Genomic DNA, 7,676 nt, shown 5'->3' on the forward strand with positions numbered 1-7,676 from the left:
AACCTCAAAGCAAAAATGAATCAGAACAAAGGACTGAAATAGCTGGTGCAGAAATTGAGAAACATCAGGCCTCTTCTCCAAATTTAGAGGAAGTTTCCATTATGGACATTTTTCATCAAATAGTCAAAGAGGAACAAGCTAAAAAAGACACTATCAAGACAACAACTTAGAAGGATGGTGCAAAGGTAAGAAAAGGAAAGAAACCTACTTCAACTCCCAAACTAAAGGCAAAAACATGGAAACCAGAAGCCACCATAACACCACCAACTAAGGCAAAAAAGCCAACTAAAGGAAGAGAGACTATGGCAACCAAGACAACCTTTCTCAAAAGAAGAAAGTCTTCTAGATTAGCAGAAAAGTCTAAACTAGTTTTAGCCTATTCTCCTCACAGTCCAGTTCATGTTTCAGACAAATCTTATCCAGAATCCTCTCCTAGAAAGTCTTATCCTCTTCGAGAACCCTCTCCGTTTCCTCTTAACCCTTTCTATGGAAGTGAATCCTTATCCTCTACTTCATCCGATGACTAAAATCCCCCTCTTTTGATGCTGACAAAAAGGGGGAGTAGTATGGTACCAAAGGAGCAGAAGCAGGAACCAGAGAATAATGTTTAAAAAATAAAAAACGTTAGGGTAGAGGAACCAAGAACCTAGGAAAAGAAAGAAAGCAGAACCAGAGGAGCATGAAATTAGGAAAGGAAAGGAAGCAGAACTAGGGGAGCATGAAATTAGAGAAATAAGAGATAGGAAGTAAAACTAGTCCAGGGGCATTTTCGGAATACTTTTTATTCAACTGTTATTTATGCCTTGGTGGCATTTAAACACTCAGCTCTAATTTTGTTATTTATGTAGATGTATGTGAAACATGAATGCTGATATGTTTATGATATTTAACTGCTGTAAACTAAAGTCTGCTGATGTTTTGATATTTTGACTATCATAAACAAAATCTGCTGCTAATATGCTGATATGGATTTATATGCTGAATAGATGATGTTTATATAATGTTTGATGAGAATAAGTTATAGATGAAGCATATACCATATCAATTGAAATGTGGATGATGTAGACACAATCTGAAATCAATTTACTGTTGACAATTGCTGAAACATAGATAAAAATCTGTCAAAACTTGCAACTGAAAAATTCTGGATGCAAATCACTCTATATTGCTGCATATATATATTCTCTAAATATACAATATCATTCTCTATATGATGAGAATAAAACGGGCTGAAATAAAATAAGCAAAATATGCACACACTAAGGGGGAGCTTATACTTAGGGGGAACAATCCTCAATTCTTGCAAAAAACTAAAAAGAATTTAAAATGACATTATGTGTTAATCAAGGAGTGTTTTGTCATTATCAAAAAGGGGGAAATTGTTGGCTCCATTAGTTTTTGATGATAATAAAACATTCCCATTTATTTGAATCTAATTCCTTTATTTGAGTGTGTAGAAAATTAATATATGAATTTAATTTTTTACATCTTCAAAGAGTATTTTGAAAGAAAAAGAGGGATAAAATAAACAGGATGTAACTAACTAACAAGGAGGAAGCTTATTGGTTAAACAAGGAAGACCATTGATTGACCAAAAATTCAAATTGGAGCAATGGCGGGCTAAGAAGTTTCAGAAATAGAACCAACTTAGTCAACCAAGTCAGTCGACTAAGTGCCTTTTGTCAGAATCTGCAAACTAGAAACAGAATCAACTTAGTCAACCAAGTTAGTCGACTAAGAGTTCTCTGTCTGCAATTTGAACCAGAGCACTATAAGACAGATTAACGGCTAGAACTCATCCTCAACTGTTTCCAACGGATATAAACTGCCAAACTACCATCAGAGTTGCATCTCCAAATATAAAAGGGTCTCCCAACAATGAGAAACAAGTTTTTTGAAGCCTTGAATGAGATTTGAGCTTTAGAAAGAAGAAAAACCAAAAAATCTTCACTGCGCTTGTCTGCACTTAAATGCCTACTCTTTGTCATTGTATTTAGCACTCAATCTTGTACCAATCAAATCAACCTGTGATCATAGGTACTTTCTTTAACTTCTCTTCTTGTATACCTAGAGTGAGGGAGTCACTCTAAGGGGTTGTTCAAGCTTGGGAAAGCTTGAATGTTATAGGTTGTGGTTGAGCCTTGGAAAACCACTTTGGGTTTTAGTTGAGCTCATGAAAAACTAGTGTAAAGGTTTTGGTTGAGCCTGCAAAAAGTCATTGTAAAAGCATGGTGAAAGCTTGTGAATTTCACCGGATTCTTAGTGAATCGTTGGAAAAATCCTTGGTTGGATAATCAAGGTAGTGGATGTAGGTCTTGGACCGAACCGCTCGAAATTGTTATGCACCTTATACTCTGTTTTTACTTTCTTAAGTTCTAGAAATTAGTTCCACATCTTGTCAAGAGCCAAATTGTGCTATTCACCCCCCCTCTAGCACATATTAACGGGACCAACAAAGCATTGATTACTTATCCATTTATTCATCATAATATCAGGTGGGTTTTTAATGAAGTAAGGGCCCAGGTAGCCTCCCGTCCTTAACTTGCGTTGCGCACCCACAATCCAAGGATAAGACTTTACACAGACTCCAACAACTCTGCTGACCACACAGGAATCTCTAAGATTCAACTAAACCTAAAGCTCTGATACCAAGTTTGTCACATCCCAATTTTCGGGCCATGACCGGTGCAAGGGACCAATGGGCTCAACCCACCGAGCCCAAGCAAGCCTACTTACATGATCTTATACGTTAATCCATATTCCTTTAGAATCCGAAATTCATAATGCTCAATTACAATTCCTTTGAAAACAACTCATAAAACCCAGTCATGTATTCATAATGCCATCATTAACCATTATATACATACATATAATTTGACAAGTGAATCTCAGCATTTCACAACAAATAGTCATATACACGTAATTAGAACTTGACTGTCAGCAGAGTGACTCTGGATGGGAGATATGATTACTAAATGTCAAAGTACCTACCCAAAAGATGGGAGTATGTGGACACCTCAATCTACGTCTCAACCACCCCTGAATCTGAAAACATGAAGTTGAAAACGTGAGTATAAACTCAGTGAGTGAACATAGGAAGTGAACAAGCAATTACAAGGAATGATTTAGAAATCATGATGCACTTAAGTTCAAAAACAATGCAACCTAGTTCAAGTTCTTATTAAAATCCTTCCATCAACCCTGGGTTATTAAATCATTTCATAATGAAGGAACCATATTTAGCAGGAAATTGGAAAGAGAGGAAATTTCCAGCAATCATCCAAGCAAGGCAGTATAAACAGAATGTTCTTGTTGCAATAAAATCAATTCACATGTAAATGGGAAATTTTCAAGATTTATCATGCCATATAATCACATATTATAATCATAATCTTTCTATTGCATATACATATGCTTAAGCATATATCAATTAATATACCACCACACCTCATCCAGCTCATGTACATCATCACTGACATGTGCACTGCCCATTCTGCACATGCACGGTTGTAATTATCACAACAGCATCATTACCGGCATGTGCACTGCCCACTCCGCACATGCACGGTTGTAATTATCATGACATCATCATTACCGACATGTGCACTGCCCATTCCACACATGCACAGTAGTAATTATCAGGACAGCATCATTACCTGCATGTGGACTGCCCACTTCGCACATGCACGGTTGCATTTGTCACACAATGGTACCATTTATGACATAGTATATATATATATATATATATATATATATATATATATCATTATACATAAATATATGAATTCATCACACTATCCATTTCATAACATAAAAACATTTCATGAGGGCTTGTTCTAGTGCAAGTTTTTGAAGAAAAACCAATAAAACATTTTAGAGGATTCAATCAAACATAAACCTGTATATCCCAAGACATTTTAATGCAAGTTCACTCACCTGGCAACAATGAGATTTTAAGTTGCTATTTGTTTGGAGGTGTCTCTAACTATTTTCACTAACCTGTCGATCGTTATTTACTCCGGCTTGCCACCACAGTTCTCTAACTTTATCTTTGCACTTCCTAGCAATAATATGAACTCAATATATTTAATTACATACGTATACGGGTAGCACTTCAATCAATTAATCCTTACTCAAATTTATATTTTCATCCTATCATAAAACCATCTTCAATTAACTCACATGTTAATACATTTTTACAAAAATTACTTACATCCATTGCTTACGAAATTCCTTAGATTATATCACCGGCAACTTATTTATGATGTCATGTGCCTACTTCAACCTTTCTAAATAATTTTCGCCCAAATCCATCTTATATTTCCACACATAATCCACATATATGGCAGTAACAATTATTCTCACTTTCACTCGATTATTTCTTAGTTTACACGCATCGTTATCTATCTAACTTTCAATATTTTGTTTCTCAATCCTCCATCCATAATATTCCTTTTTTATTTCTTTCAAACAACATGCCATACAATCTTAACAATTTTCAACTAGCTTAGGAAAATAAATCCTTTCAACAACCACAATTCCTCACAATATTCAACTAACCGTAGGCTTTAAAACATAGTGTTAAGCTTACCGTTTTCCTTTTCCACTTTGAGTCCTTCATGTACCCATGGGTTTATTGGCTTACATGTTACCAATTTTTCTCCAATCAAGCCAATCTTTACTGCCACAAGACATTTCTCTAAGTCACTAACTCATTTTCAAAGACTACTCAAGCCAAAAACAAGAATTCTTACCGTTCCTTGCTTGAATCACCAAAACCAAGCTTTTTCTTCCTTTCTCTCTTTTTCTTTCTTCTCCTCCTAGGGTTTTGGTGTGCTGGAAATTGGGGTTAAAGGTTTTAAATTTAATGCTCAAGAAGTTTGGAGAAGAAAGGAAAAGAAAACATGGAAAGGAAAACGAATAAAACTTGATTTCATGGTGGATAAAGAGAAAATGGCATGGAAGCTTCAAGAATGGCGTGGAGCATGGATGAAGAAGAAGAAAAATCTGCTGGGGGAAAGGATAAGGTCAGTCTTGGCCTAAAATTGACCAAATTTCACATAAAATTACCGTTTTACCCTTTTTTGTTTCCTTCCATTTTAATTTAGTCCTCCCAACACTCATTTAACTCCAATTTCGTTCTATTACCTTCTCCTACACATGCACAAACAAAGTATGAAGTTTGTACTCTAACGCGGTGTCCCCATAATATTTAAAATATTTATTTGTCCGCGTTATCTTTACTTAATAAAGACACGCGACCCCATTAACGTCATTTTTCTCAAAAAAATCCTCTTATTCTTCTTCTCCCCCACTTAGATTGACCATATACTCCTTCTTTATGGAAAATTATGACACTGAATAAAATATTAATATTTTTAATATTATTTTATTAATAAATTATTATTTTATTTCAAAAATTTTCTCTTGTCACCTTGATACCCAAAATACCTTATTATGCCTCAATTGACTTCCGAATCACTTTTTATCTTGTGAATTGTTCTTCGATAAAAATATCATTATTTTATTATTATTTTCTCGTGTGCAGAATATTTTATCCCAAACTATTCATTTCATCTTTCATCATTTCTAAACATTATAATTAACCTCAGTTGGGATCCAATAAGCTTTATTAGTCACCATATCAAAGTACGGGGTATTACACTGGCTATCCAATCTAACAACTTTAAAATAAAGCCAACAATCATCCAAGTAATCCTAACTTTAGTCTAGTGTATAGGACTATCTAATGACAACCTAAATGGTTAGATTTCAAATTGTTTAGAGATCTGTGACATTTTCAAGCACAATGGAGTTACTAATGATGCTATTTGACTACGACTTTTCCCTTTCTCATTGTGAAACAAGGTGAAGGTTTGGTTGAATTCTCTTTCTATGGGCTCCACTATGCCTTTGAGATGATCTTGCTCAAAAGTTCTTAGTCAAGTTCTTTCCTGCAACCAAGCTAGTGACGATGAGGAATGATATAATTACTTCTTTCATGCAACTTGACTATGAATCGCTGTATGAGGCTTGGGAAAAATACAAGGATTTGCTTCGTCGTTGCCCTCATCATGGTTTACTAAAGGCACAAACATTTTTTAATGGTTTAATTGGTCATATTGGAACTACTACTGAGGCAACAGCTAGAGAAGCTTTCAGGGCTAAGTCTATTGATGAGGAGTATGATTTGTTGGATGAAATGGCATCTAATAAATATTAGTGGCCATCTAAAAGAACAATGCCTAGAAGAATAGCTAGTGTTCATGAGTTGGATGCCATCAATGCATTAACTACACAAATAATGGCATTGACTAAAAAGTTTGATTCAATGGGGGTTCATTTTATTTAGAGCACATTTGTTACTTGTGACTATTGTGGAGAAGGGCATCTTAGTGATCATTGCTCAACTAATTTCAAATGGGGGTTCATTTCATTCAGAGCCCATTTGTTACTTGTGACTATTGTGGAGAAGGGCATCTTAGTGATAATTGCTCAACTAATTCTAAATCAGTACAATTTGTTGGAAACCCTAATAAACAATAGAACAATCCATATTCCAACACTTATAATTTTGGTTAGAAGAGTCATCCTAACTTTTCTTAGAAAAATAATCAAGGATCTTCATGAGCTCCAACTCCAAATTTTCCTTATGGATTTTCGCCTTAAGTTAAAGCTACTATGCTTGAGAAAAAGTCATCTATGAAAGAGTTACTTATGTAATTCATGGCAAAAATTGATGCCATCATTCAAAGCCAAGCAGCTTCAATTTGAAATCTTAAGACACAAGTGGGTCAGCTTGCTAATGTCATCAATAATAGGCCTTATGGGACCTTACCTAATGATATTGAAGCTAATCTTCAGAGAGAAGGCAACGAGCATTACAATGCAATCACACTTAGAAATAAGAAAGAGGTTGTCACGACCCGAAACCTCCCTCAAGCCCATGACAACCGCCACGACGTCCCGATTTACACTCATTACCCGGAATGCCAATCAGAACCCCGCAAGGCTTACGTATCAGTTTCTTGCCTTTCTTGTGAGCAATCGTTGTTAAACATTCCGTTTTAAACAATTACTAGTCGGTTTTTACTTAAGTAAATCAAAAGACAATTTTTTTTAAAAGGATTTATAGACAAATATTACTATTCAAAATATTGATTAAAATATAGTATTTTTATATAAAACAATATTTATAGAAACACGTGTAAGTAAAATAAATTCATACATACAATAATTTACAAAGTTATAATGTACAATAATAATTATAATGACAAGTGGCCCATAAATACACCAAGTGTTGGTGATAGTAACCTACTGTCTGTGAGATAGAGGGGTCAACTAGAATCCTCGACAAAATCGGGTATCTACAATCTACCACAAGCCTGGAATATTTGGAAAGGAGGTGGGTGAGATTTTGCAATCCAAATGAGTAAACAAACATTATTATAAATATCTAAGGGCGAGTAAAATGATGGCTAGTTTAAACAACAAATCACAAACCATTTCATAAGGTTTTCAATTTATTTCTTAAACCATAAAATATTTGTAATTTACCAAAACAGTTATTAAGGCTTATGACTTTTATTAGAAACAAGGCTCAAGCCAAAAACTAATCCACGGGGATACCTTGGCCGAGGCATTTAACCAAGTCCGCCAAGGTTGTTAAGATATTT

At 34.9% G+C, this 7,676-nt stretch overlaps 1 non-coding gene across 1 annotated transcript; it reads right to left on the minus strand.

The window, feature by feature from the left end:
• Positions 1-5,971: 5,971 nt before the first annotated feature.
• Positions 5,972-6,081, minus strand: LOC148763576 (small nucleolar RNA R71). The gene has a single exon (XR_016025598.1). It is a non-coding gene; the product is annotated as a small nucleolar RNA R71 (small nucleolar RNA).
• Between the last annotated feature and the right edge of the window lie 1,595 nt (positions 6,082-7,676).

Source organism: Theobroma cacao, chromosome 3 (genome assembly GCF_053813885.1).
Source record: "Theobroma cacao isolate CCN51 chromosome 3, ASM5381388v1, whole genome shotgun sequence".
Taxonomy (NCBI): Eukaryota; Viridiplantae; Streptophyta; class Magnoliopsida; order Malvales; family Malvaceae; genus Theobroma; species Theobroma cacao.